Below are 18,631 nucleotides of genomic sequence, written 5' to 3'. Positions count from 1 at the left end.
TACAGTCCTGCAACAATGCTTTATTTCCTCCGCTGTTAATTATTCTTTAAAAAAATAAAAAAGAACAGAGAAAACAGGACTAAAACCAGAAACTTTTTACAAAATCAACTTAATACAAATTTCTGAATATTTAAACTGCATGTCTAAATATGTGATATATACTCTATTAAAATGTATTCTAATCTGGAGATGCACAGGGAAATACATCTCTTTAAGAAAATTTTATTCTCTGAAAACCTGAGTTAAGTGTTCAGTGTGACAGCTACTACACTGATCAATTAGTAGCTGGTACTTTGGGTTTAAAAAAAAACAAAATTTAAACATAGACATATACTCATATACATGCCATACGTATAGGTAATCTAATTCACTCTCTGTCTTACATACAAACTACTTATAGAAATAGGAGTAGTCAAAATCACACCTTTTAGTGGTAAAGGAGAGTTCAAAATGTATTCTTAAAGGAGTTTATGAGACATTCATAAATTATGCAGAGTTATTAGCAAATTACATCCCAAACATTAAGCTTCTTTGCTTTATTTTCAGCCATGAAAACTGGTACAGCAGCTCACACTGCAAATGCTAGTAACTGAGCCAAGTATAAAAATTAAATATGAATAAGGAATGTTTAAAACATGGGTGCCTTTTCCAGATGTAGGGAGATATTCTGTAGGAAAACAAAGCAAAAATACAATTGGAGACAGCTTAAAGAAAATAATAAAGGTGTGAAATCACTGTTTCAGCTAACAGGTCCTCAGCATTTCCATGCATATGTTTGCATATTGTTAGTTTCATATTTTAATCTTTCATTTGCACAACACATGCACATCATTTGTATTATGTAAACTTCAGCAAATATTAGTCGTTTGTGGATCACAGAGCAAATGTTTTAAATGAGGTGATTTAAACCATTTCTCATTATTAATGAACACTGATCAGGTGTCTGTGTATCCAAAATTACATGAATATGCATAGTAAAAAACAAGGAATTGTTTGTAAAGAATTTGCCTTGTGATACAGAGTGCACTGTGACTAGTTTCAGACCTGTAAATATTAGGCATCGACCAGATTTCACACTGGCAAACTGAATTCTCAGTTCAGTTTGGCCAACATCATTCTGTTGGACTGAAATGTTCAACAAGTACTTTTCTTGGTCCCACATCTTTGCCTTTTCAGCTAGAATGGTTACTGGAGGCAATTACGATCTTCTTCATGCAATCTGATTTCTATTTAAAAATGATATAACTGAAAAGGATTTGCATAATTATTTCTATGAGTACATGTAATATCAAGGGGAATCCAGAGTCCAATTTGCTAGGCACTGAAATCCAGTTCATGCTACTCCCTTTCTTTTGTCAAGTGGACTGAGAGAGTCCTCTAGCTGTGTGAGGCGGGTGCAGGCATAGCTGGCTAATGCCTATCACCTGTTACAGGCTGCTACAGGGTGGACTGCAGTTGGTAGTGGTCCTGGATGGCATAAGCCCAATGAAGAAAAAAAAAATACAGCGAATGTTTTGTAACTACAGTGTTTTGCTAGCAGAGAAATGTAAAATGTTTCATTTAATTTTGGGTCAGATGAAATAATGCAGTGAAGCATAATCCAAATAGAGTGATGATGTTATTAAAGGGTTATTACATTAAAAAATAAATCAGATAGATTTTATGTACAATCTCTGACTTTGTCACCATGTAACCTACTGTATAAACAAGCATGACAAGCATTGATTGACAGAAAATGCATTATACTATAACTATAATAGATGAAAATATTCAGTTCATTATTAGGTATCGGTATGTGACTGAGAGTCAGTATTGTTTCATTTCTGGATATTTAATATGCAGTACGTATTTTAAGTTAAGGGAAGAGCTTAATGTTAGGAGGTATAGTTTAAGAACTGATAGCACTACATGCTATTGCTAATGCTATTTTTTAATCCATTAAACACCTACACTCTAAGCAGTTGCATGGAAAAAATTAGCTAGCAGCTCTATCAGCGCAGCACAACGCTAGTCTGGTAGGACTTCTTAATCCTGCAGTGAGAAGATAATTTAATCTTTAGATTCATTCTTTCCTCAGCTTTAAGTGAGCAAATGCTGCTCCATTGTAACAGTCCATGGATGCTATGATATAAATCATTGTTTAATAGGCAAAAATAAGATTAAGTAAAAGTTCCGGTAGTTTTTAATATTTAATTTCTCATGACACTTCTCATGTTAAAAAGTTGGGAAAAAAATATAATGAAATAAACCCGCAAAATATTTACAGCATGATTAGCTGCACGCATGCATGGCTGGCTTTGTGCTCCTGAAGCCACTCAAAAGAAATTAAAAGTTAAAGCATTTGGGCTTTTCATTCCCCCTCTCTCAATATGATTAGTACTTCTCTAAAGAAAAACAGTAGAATTTAGCAAAAAGCAGTAACATTTATTTATGAATAAGTTTGGCAAAATATTTAAACCATGAGAAGTTGAATTCCAAAACAAAGCAAGTTAAATTTCCTTTGATAAAAATGTTTTACAAAACCTAGGCAGGCTTGATTGAGACATGTTTTTTGACACTTTAATTAAATGATGCCCTTTTTCTTTTCTTTAAAAAAATTATATAAAACATTTTTTGTTTGAAAAATCACACCCGAAAATTCTGCCCAAATGGAGACTGGAACAATGCCTTGTAACAGTGTTAATTGTCACCATGGAAACCAGAAGAATAAGCCATTTTGAAACTGGTATAGAAGGCACACATTGAGCAACTCAAGCATTTTTCAGCCTCCTTCAGTGTTAAGGAACAAGATGCCTAGTCACTGAGAGGTCAGAGAAAGAAATCATCATGAAAGGTTCGTAGATGAGCACTGTCTGGTAAGCAATAAAAAAATCTGTACACAGTTAACAACTCCGTAAGACTGCACACCACATCTTTCAGAAAGAGAAACATCACAAAAAGATGATCAGGATGAGGGTGCAGATTCCGCTTCTCAAGCAAAACTTTAGGGCAATATTATGCAAACCTTGCCCCTAAAGCTCCCTGGGAATTCTGTTGTTGTAATAAAACTTCAGAAGAGGAAAGGAAAAAAAAAAGCCTGCATGATGGAATTCAAAATAATGCTCTAAAAGCACACAGAGAGATTAAGACATCCATTGTAAGACTTTTGTATGGTGCTTCTGTTGGTTATAGTGAAAAGAGACTAGACATACTGAACACACAGTGGAGCTATGGCTACGAAGTACAGAAGAATTAAGCCAGTGAACTTTCTTCATTATTGGAATAAGGGTGTGCTATTTGTAGATGTTCTGCATTCCATCATTCACATACTAAAAAAGTGCCTTCGATCAAATGGTACTGCACCACAGACAACTGAGATCACAACTCAGTGACTTCCAGTTTAATTTTTACCTAGATTACATCTTTAAATTTTAAAACTAAGCCTTTTGGAATGATTTGGTTGAGGCAGACACAAATACACACACATGCACAGTCAGGGGTTATATATGCACACATTCAGTGGTGACACATATTCACAAAACATGGTATATACATAAAGTAAATACTTTGCAGGTAAATTCACCAAATACCCAATATAAATATACGTAAACATACAGCCATGCACATATAGCAATATTTGTCCATCATCTCTTCACACACATTCTCACTTTGCTTTCTGGATAATGTTTGCACTCTTCATGCTAGGCTTCATGGTGGCCCCTTAGGAAGCCCATGCCTAATGCCATTCAGTGAAGAACAAAGAGTCTTTTTATTCCAAAGTCCAGGGTCCAAAGCTCAGCTGTATACAAGCAAAGTGAAGGAATCTGCTAGAGGCCAGCCTTCCCTTCACAATAGCTCTTAATGCTTCTACCTTTTTGGTACTATCAGTGTGAAACATTTTAGAAACCATCCAGAAGCTTGGTTATATTTCTTATGTTGTCAATAGTACTAGAACCTCTGGACAACAATCAAGATCTCAGCTGAATGCTTTGTCTAGATAAATAGCAGTTGCTGTTTCTTGCAAACTTCATGTATTTCACTATTAGCAATACATGGTAAATAATTGCACAGGGAAATCATAGAGACTCCTACAATTGTCCTTGTAAATTAATAATAGGCTTTCCTGATTGGGATAAATTTGTTGCTGAGCCTTTGGAAAAATTAAAAAGTGCAATGTCATTTAAAATTGCCAGAACTCACACAGCAAATTACATCTGAGGTTAAGAATCAGTTTTTCCTCTCCTAGTTTATTCCATTTGCATGATCTGAAAATCATATTACATTGGCTATGTATTGTTAATTGGACATAGATTGCATTATCTTTAATATAAATCAAACTACAAATACTAAAATGAATTGCAAATTCTTTAATAGAAGATCATAAAACAATCTTTTTTAAGCATTTCCCATTAATAATTTAATTCCAATTATATCACTCAGAAAACTCAAGAAGGAGAGCGCTAACTTATTTCCATTTGCTTTTCCCCCTTACAAATAAGCACAGTGGTAAAATATGTATTTGTATGAGTGAGCGTGTGTGTATGTGTGCACGCCTGTAAAACAAGATGAATTTTAGCACTTTTGTCTTAAATCCTCACATTTTTGTTTCAGAAAGTAACAAATGTGGATTACACTTCTGCAGCACATTCCTTTTCCTGGCAGCTGGAGAAATAAACACATTGAAAGAAATGTTAAGTAACTTCATGAACTATTTCTTTCCTACATTAAAAAATTTTGCAGTCAGTACCCATTGTTCTGCCTTTTTCTTAAGGAAGGTGATCTCAACACTTTAAATTTTACTATAAATGTAATATCTTTTTGAAGACTTTGTATGCCCTTTAATGAATTTATATTAAATATTTAATACTGTTTAGGGCATATCCACTACTACCAAAAACAGTTATATTCCCAGCAGTCCTACTGTTTCAGGCAGAGGGCTTGATTGATCCTCCTAGCCTGAATTGAGTAGAATGAAAAGAAGCAGTTGGAAAATAGCTGCAATCATTTAATGCAGATGACCTCTGACAGGCTCACAGCTCTTCTATCTGAACAGAAATTTGCATGGGGTCTCTGTGCAGAGGAACAATGTAACCTAAATGGTAGACAATCTTTATTCTAATGAAGTGGGTGTCAAGGTCAATGTAAAACTGCAATGATAAATGGTGCACCACAAGGCAAGAGAAGTTGCATAGGCATTGTAGTGCTTTCACATTAATTGAAGGCTGAAATGCACTGAGTGAAAGCACAAGACTCTCTTTTCACCATAATGTGTTAATGCACAAATGTTTAAATGTTTTATTCAAGCCTCTAGCCTGTTGGCTCAAATCTTATTGCAAACAAAAATACAATAGTTGGCCAATAACCAGAAAAATAGAACTTTTTATTAGCTCGCCTTATTTCTTGAATCCCTAAGAACTTCCACAATCTACTCAGAGTACCAAAAGAATAACAAGTCTCCAGACAACTAATGTAATTCCCATGATCCTTCTTCTATTTAGGATATCTGTCTTTAATTAGTTCCAAACAAGCAATCCTTTAGACAACTCTTCATTAGATACCATTCTCAATGAACTAGCTGCAAGAAGAAAAGTCATGCTTCGATATTATTATTTCCTAGATTCCAAGTTTTCTTTTAGTATATAGTTAACATCTCCAGGTGCCTTTTGTTCTCAGTAAGAATTAGACCAGTAAAACTGGGTTTTGTAATGCAAAGAGTTGTGTGCCTGGAGTGGGGACTAAACTACAGTCTGTTATTGTGGCTTTGTCAAAACTGCAATACGACTATAATTATAGTACTTCATCAGCTGATCAAGCAATTTGTAGGAGGCAGTGCATTTTGTCTTATAAAAATGAGGAGGACAGTAATCTGCTTTTTAAAATCCTGAGCTGCTTAAGCTTGTTAAGGGTATATTGTTTGCTAATACACTCATTAGCAGCCAAGCATTTTAACTTCATCAATTAAACGGGAAATGGTGGTGCACGATTAGTTTCACAAAATGCTAAAATACAGATAACAGTTTGAAGTTAAGAATTTTAGAAAACTTCTTTTCACCTGCAAACTGCATTAGGCACTTCAAAACATTCTATGCACTGAGATACACATGGAGTGGGAGCACTAGGGCGGGGGGGGGGGGCGGGGGGGGAGGCTGTGCATGAACGTAGCTGGTGAAAACCCTGCATCTAGTTGTGAAGCTAATTATATATATATATATATATATACACATACACCCACTTCTAATTTCCTAAGTCCCATAAGGATTGCTGTTAAAGCAGAGAGTCAGTGCTGACACTGATACTACTCCTGAACATTACTCCTCCGAGTAATCCCTGGGATGACAGAAGTTCATTTTTGTGAACAGCAGCACACAGCTTCCCTGTATCATAAAAGGGTGCACAATATGGACGATTATTTTTGAATATTTATCAGCCTTTATAGTTTTAGGCTCTTCTGTGCAAATAGATGCTAACAATGCGCTTACAGTTATTAGCCAAGGAGCTATAGCTTGTTGCTAATTAAGGAGCCACAGCGCTTTCAGTTTGCGGAGGGCTGAGTGGCATGCAGTGCACAACGCCATTTCCCTGTCACAGCTCGGCTGCGCCAGTGTATTTTCCATACAGAAATCAGTCTTTTGGATATTGCAATTCAGAGAATAAACTCCAGGAAAAAAAAAAAAAAAAAAATTTTTTTTAAAAGAAAAAAAAAAAATAAAAGCACGTTAGTGATGAAACTGTTTAAAAAACTGTACAGCTTCATCTGTGTGTGATTTGTCAGGTCTGAAGCTTTGACGTGCCCAAGGGGCAGACCCCAGCGGGGAGTAGGCTGCAGAGCTAAATAGCTGTGAAAGAAGTCTTAATGTAGGATGGAATTCAAACTAACCTTGACATGACCTCAGGAAAAATATGCAAAAAGTAAAATGAATGCACTCTGCAAGATACATCCTAATTTCGTGGCCAAGCTGGTTAGTTTCGCAAACATAACTGGGGCTCTAAAAGCAAAATAAAATACAAGAAAAGGAGGAAACTTTGGAATTCAGAGTAAAAACTTAAGCTGGCATGGTGTTACTGTGGAGGCATATGAATCATTTGGAAACAATCCAAATAAAAACCAACACTGAACAATATTGTTGTCAGGCTGTCTATTCAGGAAAATTGTTTTTTTTTAGGTTGAATATAAATGACACAAAGCCAAGATTACATCATTGCATTACAAAGTCTGTTGTGGCTTTTAGCTGAACAAGCCTCATGGATCTACTGGCTGATGGCAGTAATTCAGTAAGAAGTTTTAAGGGCTTCTTTTTCAGCTTTGTTACTCTAAATATAAGGGAATTTTCTTTAAATGCTGATTATTTTTCTTTAATCCATATCCCTGAGCTTGCTCTGAAAGCTTACTACATGATACAAAGAATAAAAATTTGAGTGGGGATATTAAGTCTTGATTTGACTTTATTGCGCATTTTGCCCATCTTGCTCAATCCTCAGTTAAGTAGGAAGACATTTACCCTGGCACAGCAGCCAAGAACTGGCTAATTCACTAGATATGCAGCGATTTTAATTGAGCATCAACTTGTGTTGAAATTCAATCCTTTGCAATACCAGTTATTTACAACACTATTAACCTGTTTTTAAGTATAATTAAATCACTAAGAACATAAAAAATATAACACATCGAATTTGCAAGGACAATTAAATATCAGCTGCATGAGATTCCACTAGATCTACAAATAAAAGACAAACCCTGGCAGATGGTAACAGAACATGGTCCCACAATAGAGGTTGCAGTGCAGTTCAGGTGTATTTCATATCATAACAATCTACTGATCCAATAAGCTATCCTTTAACTGGTATCTTTGTCTGATATCATAACAAATTTCGGAGATTTATCCCATGTTGCTTTGACTAATACAACAAGGTGTTTTTCACAACTAGCATCAAAGGTGCAACTTTTGGCACAGACTAATACATATGCAACTTACAGACATGCTTAAAATATCAAATTTGGATTTAGCATAATTTACATTTGTTTAGTGTATGAAGAACAACTGATTTAAAATAAACTAAAAAATAGTGCTCTTTAGGAATTAATAACTACTGTATCTTTGGATTACTGCTCAAGTATTTTTATTTACTGAGGAAAAGTGTAGATTAAATGGATTCCAAAACACTGGAGAAGGCAGTAGTTAGCCCATTACTGGTCAGAAAATGTATTAGATGACAGGGAGACTGTATGACCTGGAAACACAAAGGTGGAGATACACCTCTCCCTGGCCTGATATTCTGAAATGCCAACCCAGAATGTATCAAATGTCATACGGTTACATTTTTACTTTTACATTTTTACAAAACAATACACAACAATATAAGATTATGAAGATTTTTTTGAAGATAATCAAAGAAACTAATTAATAACCTGAAATTCACATCTTATCCTTCTCTCTGCTAAGCTGCGCCTACTTGTGCAATATGCATGAAACATAAAGTTGGAACTCCTCTACAGAGGAATTAATTCCAAATGCACAGCCCATTGTCAGGCTGCGTGTTACAGGCTGTGTTTTATTTTGAAATGGATGTTCCTGCACATTTATCTTTCTCAGGCTGGCTCTTCTGAAGTCCTTACTCCATCGTTACTCAGCCAGAATGCTAATGGCAGGCAGTAATAACCTCCCGTGAGTGAAGTCCAACTGAAAATCGACAAATAAATTATCCTGTCTTCTAGCAGTACCTTCTGGGATATGTTTGAGGATAGAATATCTCTGGATCCTTCTTCTTACCTATTTGTTGTACTGTTACACAGGAGAAGAAGCTGTCAACTGCAAAAAGAGCCAAATGGAAATCTAAACCGACACAGGCAGAACTAAAAGTCTCTACCAAAGAGCAGGAGAATCCACACAGGAGCTCTGGGATCCAGATGGCTCTCTCATCCCACCATTTAAGGCACACTTTCTTTAGCAACCCATGTTACTAGACCTTGTCAACTGTAAGAAAAGAAAATCATCCCTTGCCTTTGGCAATAACTGCAATCTGTGCAGGCTGGTGAGTGAACTCATGCCAAGGATGGACAGAATCTGTGTAGCTAACTTGGACTCTAACCTCAGAATATGCAGATCTGAGTTCACAACACCTGTAGTATGTAGCATAACAACATGATCTTTATCATATTTGAACTTTTTTCTACACAACAGGATTTACACCTGTTTGAGAGCCCAAGTATGGTGCTGCTTGGAAAGGTGCAGCCTGGTGTTGACAGCAGATTTCTTAATTTGCCCCAAAGTTATAATGAAAAATGACATTCTTATTTTATATTCATATTCTGTACTATATTAAGTAAAGTGAAAGCTAATAGTTTTTATAATTTGCTATTTGATTTGTTCCTTATAATTTCCCTTGAGTTATGTCAAAGTCAGCACAGTCAGCAGGTCCACTAGGAGTGCTAAAACATCAACACTGACTACCTAAAACATTGGCTATTGCTCTAGGTTCTCCTACAGCAATGCCATTGCAATGTACTGCATCAAAACAATTATTAAAACATGCTAAAAATAAAGTTGTATAGTTAGTCCCATTTTATCATCTCCAGACAGACATTCTGAACACTTCAGGAGACATGAAAACTAATAGCTACTCACTTCTCTAGTATAAATTAGAGTTATTAAAACAAAAGGAGAAAGTTATCATTGCTGTGCCACTATCTGTGTTAACAGTAGACAAATCCCATGTTACCCTGAATTTTTAAAATTGAGAAGTCAATATCCCATTTTTAATATTATTCTGTGATAAAATAAAAAAAAATTCTTTCAAGTTGAAAAACTATTTTTATGATCAACATAAACTGTTTTCAAGAGCAAATTTATAATGGAAATGCTGACACAGCTTAAACCATGCCTGCGTGAATGCTGCAGAAACAGCTATTTCAGAAAATATTTTTAGCATTTGGAAAAGTCCAACTTTGTTTAAACCTGAACTTATTTTTCTACAATAGCAAGTAATGTTAACAGCATGCTGAAAATGTTAAGGATAAGTGTACAGTGTCAAAATAGATTGAATCTCTTCGAAAACTGGAGTTTCAAGCTTTTTAAACATAATCCAGATGTTTGGCTTTTAATCACATTTCAAGAAAGAGGAAACTTATGCGATACAAAATTCATACATGCATATTTCATTAGTGCCTTTCCTATCACTGAATTAAAAATTTCTAACATATGTTTTCCTCAAACAGATAATGTTTTAAATTAGAAAAGTTGGCAAGAAGTTGTACACCTCACAAATGTCACTGAATTATTATAACATGGAAGAAAATATTTCTTTTTTTTTATAGTATTAACAGCTTTGATAGTTAATGCTATGGCAGCAATCACATTTTCCCTCATTGGTAGGAAGTCTCTTAAACAAATCAAGTGTATGGAGATGGCTGAAAAGTAAGAACTAACAACATACATTCTTTAGAACAGCTGGTAACAACCTCATGGACCTATGTGTATCCAGCACAGATGCTTTCTCCCTTCTTCGAGTACTGATCTAGACAGCACAATGCTGTGCCCAAACAGTTTTTTCAGTAAGAGCCAGACAACTCTGAAGGTGGGAAAACCTCTTCCAAGATGTAATTCAATCTTAGAACACTCTCCAGCACCACTATCTTTGCTGAATAATATTTAAGAGACTATACTGGTATGAACACTGTTTCTAAAAATTAACACATATGATAAGCCCCAGACCCTTAGTAAATTAAATAAATTAGTACTTTAAGACTCTGAATCCATTCCTAAAAATGGACTTTCAGAATGTAATAACATTTTAATATTCTAATTAAATTTAAAGTAGACATAACCTAAGCAATAACACTGGGAGAACTATCACACATGTAATAGCAAGGAGAAAAAAATCAAAGCAATGCTTCTTTTTTCTACCTGCATATGGTATCTGGCTTGCTCTTTGAAACCCCCATACCTACTGAGAGGTCTGTGAAACATAAACAGGAACCACCAGGAGCAAAAGTATACGTTCTGCTGTTCTGTGATTGGAGGGAGGGATATTCCTTTAATTGTTACTATGAAATGCAGCTCTATCCAGAAATGCTGGAAATTATACAGTCCAGGACATGCTAAAAGCCAGTCTCTATCTCGAACAGCTTCTGTGCCTAAAAGAGATACTTGGCCCCTTCCAGAACATCCATCAGCAGCCTTTCACATACAGACTCAAGCTTGCCATTCCTCTGCTCCAATTCTTTACAGGCTTGCAACAGTTCAGTGAAGTGGAGAAATATTATTTGCAATTTAAAATGAGAAACTGAGGTACAGACAGATCATGCGTCCAGTACCACAAATCTCTGATGGGGGAGCACGTCTTTCATTCTGCCCATCACCTTCTCTTGTGCAGCTGAGCTCAAAACTACTTAACAGTTCTTACTTCACACTAGACTGAAAAAAAAAAAAAAAAAGAAAAAAGTACTATTGTACTTATGATACATTTTAATCATTGCAGAAAATACACCAGATCTAAACTCAAAAAATCTTTGTTTCTACTAGATATTTAGGAACTAATAGTTACCTTTAGCAGAATACATGAGTGTACTGACACTGAACTCATTTTGCCTTCTGTACAACTTGTAAGAAAAAAACCCAAAAATGTTTATCCTCTGTTTCTATTTCCATGAATTCAGGTGTCTATTTTCAAGGCTTTATACTGTTGCTAAATGTAAACTTTGCTATTTTTTGGCATGATGAAAGCTGAAAGCTTCTTCTCATTTCTAATGGCATTCTGCCAAAATATTCTCTGGAAAAAAAAAAAAAAAAAAAAAAAAACAACTTGGACTGATTCACAGATCTAATGTTCAAGATCTAACCTCACAGCTTGTATAAAATACGTCATGGTCTTACCTTCCCTCCTATATTTAGCTCTCAATGTTCTTGGCTAAAGAAAACCTTTTGATACTGAATCCAGGCCCAATTTAAAGATACAAATGATGGAAAATTCATAGCATTCCATGATAAAATGATAAATAATTAGTTTCTTTAGCGGTTAGAAGCTGTATGGTATGCTACTAGTTTGAATTTGTTTAATTTTAACTTCCAGCTGTTTTATCTTCTCGTACACTTTCCAATAGCTTGAATGTCTGTGGAAGTATGATGTTAGTACACATAATAAGAATCAAATATGAAACCAGATGACTTGCACTGATCTGTTCGGTGTTTCTGGAATTACAACGTGTACAATCACAACAGAGAGAATCAGGACAATTTTTGCAGCGCCTGGTGAAGTCAAACACACATACTTTGGACATTCTTACAGTTTATTTCATTATAGTGCAGTTAGAAAGCCAGTTTTCTGTAACTTGGCCCTGATACAAATTGAAAAGAAATTAAGGAGTTGGATTTCATTTGAGTTTGTGGACAGTATTGCCTGTATTCATATTTTGGTTTTTAATTGTTAGGCTCCTCTGATTGAACCTAAGATTATTTTCTGCTTCTATTCATGCTGGAAAGGAAGAGGTGAAGCAAGATAAAATAACAATGGTAGCAAATGATTGGACAATACCAATGAGACTTCCATCCACAAAGAGATCATTTTCTACTGCATATGCATGCCTGTTCTAGATTCTAGATCCACACGGAAATTGTAAAGCTGAATATGAAGTAGTCTTGACAGACTGATGAATCTGTCCCTTACTCTTTAGTACTTTGTAATAAGATGCTACAAGGTCGTATCTGTATATTAATATAAACTTTCAGTAATTAAAAAAGCATAGTTCTGTAAAGGTACTGCAATGAAATTGCAGAAGTGGACTTTAGAAAACAAATAAACATACCTTCATGTTGATTTATGTTGCCAACTGAAATCCTAATATCTGTGCTCAAAAAATTCCAATAAACTGGCGACTACCATGTTCAAACACTCAGAATACTTACAATCTAGATACTACAGTTCAGATATGGGTAAATTATTCCTACTTTAATGTCTGAATTCTATGTAAAGAAGATGAAGAAAATGTCTTGAAAATTGGAAAATACATGCATATATCTGAGAAGGACTTTTTTCGAAGGACCACAGCAATAGAAATTATCAGGACACAAAATCGGTCATGAAGCAAATTCAGGACACTTTGAATGTGTTTCAGTTGTAGTAAACACAGGGTAGAGTAGCCTTATGAACTTTTTCTGGCATTTTCTCAAGAAATTCTGGTCCTGCTTTTGTAGTCAACTTATTCTGGTAACCAGGCATGTCATGATAGCTGTATGGCAGTTCAAATACAAATTGAAAAGGTCTGTGCCCATTAAGGCAAGCTATGTGCTCACACTAATGTGTCTGAATGTCTTCAGTTTTAACTGCTGTCTGCCCAGTTGATAGATCTTTGTTATACTATGCTGCAATTGTAGGGAATTTAAAAATACCAAACGATGGTAGAAAAATTAAAGAAAAAGAATGAGAACAAGCTGAGGAGGAAAAAACATTGCATATGCTATAATTTTCAGATATTTGTAAGAAATATGTTCTATTGAGAATATCAGAAAAAATAATGGACTGTGACTTCTATGGTGACAGAAAAATAATGAGTTGCAACTTCAGTGACAGAAATAAAGTAGTTTTACTCAGTCTTGTGCTTCTCATGTTAACAATTATTTTATAATAATTGGCAAAAATGAAAAGGTCTACCTCGTTGAATACTCCATATCCCTAATACTACTAGGTTACTTTTTCAAATCTCTATCTATATCAGCTATGTCAGGTGACCAACTACATTAACTATGTTCACAAATAATACGTTGCTACAGAACTTAAATTTAAATAAAGTAACAAATACGTATTTCAGAACAGGCTATAGAGCTTTTGTCCATTAAGAGTCCACACTAGCACTACATTAACCCTATTAAAGGTAATTTTTCCAGCTCACTGGTGATTGGCATTTGGTTCTGATGTTTGAAGAATTGCCATTGCATCAATTTAATTCCTTGCCTCTTCAATAAAATGTGGAAGTAATGTTAGAGGAAGCAGTTAACTGTCCGTTGGTAAGGCCATTAAGTACTTCAGAAAAGGTTTGAATATTTGCACCATATAAAAATCTTTAAGGACATTCTACATATCTGTTAATTTTGCAACCTTAAATAGTTCTGATAAAGTCCCACTAATATGAATACATTTACATTACAATACATTTACTTTCCAGAAAAAAAAAAAAAAAAAAAAAGACCAAGGTAAAATTACAAATTTCACACCTACAGTCACAGAATAACATTATCTAACTACAGAATTTTTAATAAATATTATTGTATGCCCTTCCCAAGACAAGAGTCCAGGCATACAGTGAACAACACAGTGTAGCAGGCCACCTGGCGGTCAAAGAAGCTAATTATCCATTTAAAACAAAATTAGAAGACCACTCAAAGAAAAAATAGACATGAAGTAAGTGCATAAACCCCATCCATTTAAATCTACTGGAAATAAAATAAGGATATACAAACGAGATTTTTTTCTTTATCTTAAATTTTCAGGGAGTGGTCATTGCATGAGACAAGATACCAAGGTTGGTTGGCATTCGTGTGCTAAAGATCCACAGCAGCTAAGTTCCTAGGCTTTACCCATATCACTTCATAGAATAAGGTTCCACAGCAGCCTATCCCACTGTATCTTTCAATTCCCTAGATGAGACTTACAAGTGTTCTCAGGAGTTTCTCTGGGAAGCTTAATCATAGGGTACACAAATACATGTTGGCCAGCCCATTGCTTTAAAGGACACAGGAACTGAGATGACTGCACACAGATCTGGATCAAAATATCTTATTGTCCATACAAAACAATGACAACAGGCATCAGTGCAAACTACTGTTGATACTGTACGTTCAGACCTAAAAATGTTGATATGAAATGTAAAGCAACTGCTGGCTACTGACAAGTAGGTGAGATACCTGAACAGATAAGTTAGGGTCAAGACTTGGGAAAGATCCTCAGCTGTTGAATGATCTGACAACTAAGGATCAGAAAATGGGAGACTACATGGTTTGGAGATTTACTTCATTAGAATCTGCTGATATTAAAATCTATAGTACTAGGATAGCAAATTCTGGACCTGATAGATTAAGTCATCAAGCTAGACTATATAGCTACACAAAGAATTAAAAGAAAAGGTAGAGCAACCTCTGAAGAACTTGTAAATGAAGCATATTCTTCAGGAGAGAATACTTTAGAATGCAGTAGAAAGTAAAGCAGCATACATTTTCTGGGCTATTTTTAGCCTTAAAGAACCATAAATATCAATATTGAAGCCATTTATTGGAAGCCCTTTCTCCACATCAAATTTATAAATGAATTGCATGCATGATCCAAACAGTCCATGCTGATTTTAATCACACCAAATGTCTAAAACATCAGAAGATGTGCCATTGTTGTATCTCTACATGTTGGGTTATCCATACAGTGAAGAAATGTTCTTCTGAACATAAAAAGGCACCTATGAGCATAATAGCCTTATACAATATGCAAGTTATGATAATAATATAATAATCTAGAGACTAGTTTGAAGGGAATGAAGCATGTAGAAGATTCATTTTCTAGCATGAATTCACCTGGGTAAAGTGCAGAAAACATACTTCCTCACTGCTTAAACATGCTGAGATGAATCAGAACATTTTAGCTGCCATTTGAGCATGCCTCAGCACTAAGGTCAGAATTTCCTAGCTGCTGATGTATGATGGCCATGCAGAGCACTGTCTTTGCAAATGGCTAGTCCTCCAAGGGAGAATACCTTGCCATCCAGTCAAGAAACAGATTATGGGACACACTGTTTTTAAAGAAGATGCAAAAAGCTCCGCACATCTAGTTCACCTAATTCTGTTTGTTGCTGCCTGTTGCTGTTGACTAGCAATATTCTATCTTCCTTTTAATCTTTCTTTGAACAGGAAGAGTTGTATTTTAATTAACCAAACAGAAACATTTGCCATGAAATACATATTTTATTGTTTAACATTTTAATTCCACAACTTTGAAATGTGCCAGGAATAGCTAAGCTCACTTATTCAGTATTTGTGGTGTTAGACAAAATACATGTCTATAGATATGTATCTTACATAGAATTGAACTAAACGCAGATATTTGTCCTTAAACATACTGTATCCTCTTTGCTTTGCATCTGTACCAAGTAACGTACCAAGTTGATGAGTTTTTATGGAGGACTCAGTGCTGTTCATTAATTAGTAGAAATACACCCACCTTTTGATACAGAGAAAAAAAAAGGGAGTGTGGGCCCATGTGCAGCTGGAGGCAGCAGGTTGCGTCTTAAAGGTAGACACCGCCCATTACTTAATGCATAGTACATTGTCTCAATTAGAGTGCCTTGTGCACATGAAGGGAGCAAGTTGTGCTGTTGCTACTGGGTGAGATAGAAATTCATAGTTTCACTAATTTCAGAGCTAGAAACCTTTGGTTTGCAGAAGTAAGAAACCACTGATCAGCTGAGGCACAATATTTTCTTCAATAATCCATCTCCTAACTGTGATCCAGGAGCCCCTATTCCTTGCAGTACTATCAGAGTATATAAAGTGAGTCTCAGGTGTAGAAGGTACTCACTGAACCTACCATTTTAAGGTCTAAAGACAAATGAAGGAAAGAGAATTTTATTATCTATAGTTCTCCTTTTTTTATTATCTATAGCATTTATTATCTATAGCTTCTCCCACACCTAGGTTAAGACAGCAATAAAATAAGAATTGGGTCACATAAGATAGTTTTCACTGCTGTAATCTAGCTTCTGGTTGTCACTGAAACCTTATTTGCATTCGAGGATCTATGTTGGAAGGAGCACTACTTTCACTTTCACTTATCCCTACATTCATTCACTATTTCTGCTGTGGTGTGAGGTACAGCAATAGAGGACCTACTAAGAGAGCTCTAGATCACTTGGAGATTTTTGTAAATCTTTGTAGATCTGTAAAAGGGATATCTCACTTCTCTAAAGAAGAATATCATAGCTTAGTCTCTTGAAATACTTGCATTATTTAAAAGATGATATATTTCCAGTTTAGGGGGTTAGATATTTTTCCCCTTTTATTTGTTCTTTGTCCTTTACCTGAATTATTTTGTATTGACTGTGGCAAAAATGGTTACTCATCTTTGTGAAAGGTTGAGTCCTGTCAAGTGTTCTGCCTGTTTCCTGAGGGGCTTCTGGTTTCTCAGGGCTACCAGCAAATTCCTCTAAAAATGAATAGGGGTCACTCACAGGTGACTGAGATTTTTCCAACTTTTCCCTTTATTGCCACCAGCTAGTGACTAAAGCAACAGAAATTTCTTCAGCACCTCGTCTACTAGAATTCCTCTCTGAGTTGGCTGAGACAGAAGATTATAAAAGCCTGCAGATATCTGGCAAAATATGTAGCAAAACAAAACAGTGGCAATGTTGCTCATTCAGATCAATAAGTTTGTTTGTGACATCATGTGAACAGCTTTGCCTCGGGAGAAAGAAAAAAGTAATATGTCTCAGGCTTTCAGCGTATTGCTCAGTCATTTGGGGATCAAGTTACTCCAGTGCTGTCTGACCACTAAATGTCTGATTATTTATCTACTCTGCCTTCATTTCTGTAGCTACATGATCTCTACTTTGCCACTTAGCCTTTTTCAGAAGTTTCACTGAACTAACAGAATTCAGTTCTTATGAATTCGAGTGTTCTGCGGTGTTTTGTGCTAATTTCAGCTTAACATCTAGGTTCTATTCTTCTTCAAACATGTTGTGTTCATCTAGAATGCTAGAGAGGAAACACAGCAACTATCCTGTTTCTTTTGCATACTGTTTTGCAATTGAAACCAGAGTTTGTACAGACATGTGGCTACTGGTGTGCAGAATTCTTATAAAACAATTACTGTAAACTTTAAGTGATGATGTCCTCTCATTTCAGGGTTTCTTTATTGACTGACTACGTTTATCAACTGGCCTCATCATGATTTAATTGCACATCTGCAGTGCTTGGTTGCATCTCTCCAGTCTAATTTTGATCCTTATCAGTGTTGCACTGCAGCTGGCTCCACAATCCAGCTGGTATCAAATTAGTCACTGATCTAATAGCATCGTTGCAAATATAGCAATTGAATGTCTGGCAGCCTTCAGCATTGCCAGAACACTAAGAATCTTCAGATCAGCTTAAGTTACATTACAGATATCTTCATTAAAACCTTAAATTCTTAATGGTTTCAGCCACAATTTATTTAACTTCAAAGGTATCTGCAATATTTAATCTGCCTACATGTTCTTTTTTTAAGAACATTCTTTCTTTATACTTCATATGTTGCTTGCTACATTGCATATGTTGCACTAAAACATGTGTCTTTTCAGCTGATCCAAACCTGCTTCACAGGTTCTTTTGACTTAAATCTATGTGTATGTTCTTCTGTTTGTCTTTTGGCACTTCTCTGGGTATTTGGGGCACTATTTGGAAGCATATATTAAACTTGCTTTACTTTTAAATCTTCCCCCCTCCAATTAAGAAATGTTTTATGTTTCCAATTACACATGGGCGCTCTAGATCCCAGCACCATACCATATTCCATTTTCTGTTTCTGCTATTGGTTAAGAAAACCTTTCTACAGTTTTATGTTTACTTAAACGTATTTGTGTCATTCTAATCAATCCTAAGCCACTTTTTCTGTTTCCCCAAAGCAGAGCTTTTTGTCTGGAGTA

The 18,631-nt window shown here is 35.5% G+C and overlaps 1 protein-coding gene across 6 annotated transcripts in view; it reads right to left on the bottom strand.

The window, feature by feature from the left end:
• AKAP6 (A-kinase anchoring protein 6) overlaps nt 1-18,631 on the bottom strand; it is a 218,633-nt gene that overhangs the window by 52,292 nt on the left and 147,710 nt on the right. The gene's annotated exons all lie outside the window — the stretch shown is intronic.

The sequence above is a fragment of the Lagopus leucura genome, unplaced genomic scaffold (assembly GCF_019238085.1).
Source record: "Lagopus leucura isolate 7727_CA_CO unplaced genomic scaffold, USGS_WTPT01 Super-Scaffold_1, whole genome shotgun sequence".
Classification (NCBI taxonomy): Eukaryota; Metazoa; Chordata; class Aves; order Galliformes; family Phasianidae; genus Lagopus; species Lagopus leucura.
This window is presented reverse-complemented; position numbering and strand designations above follow the sequence as displayed.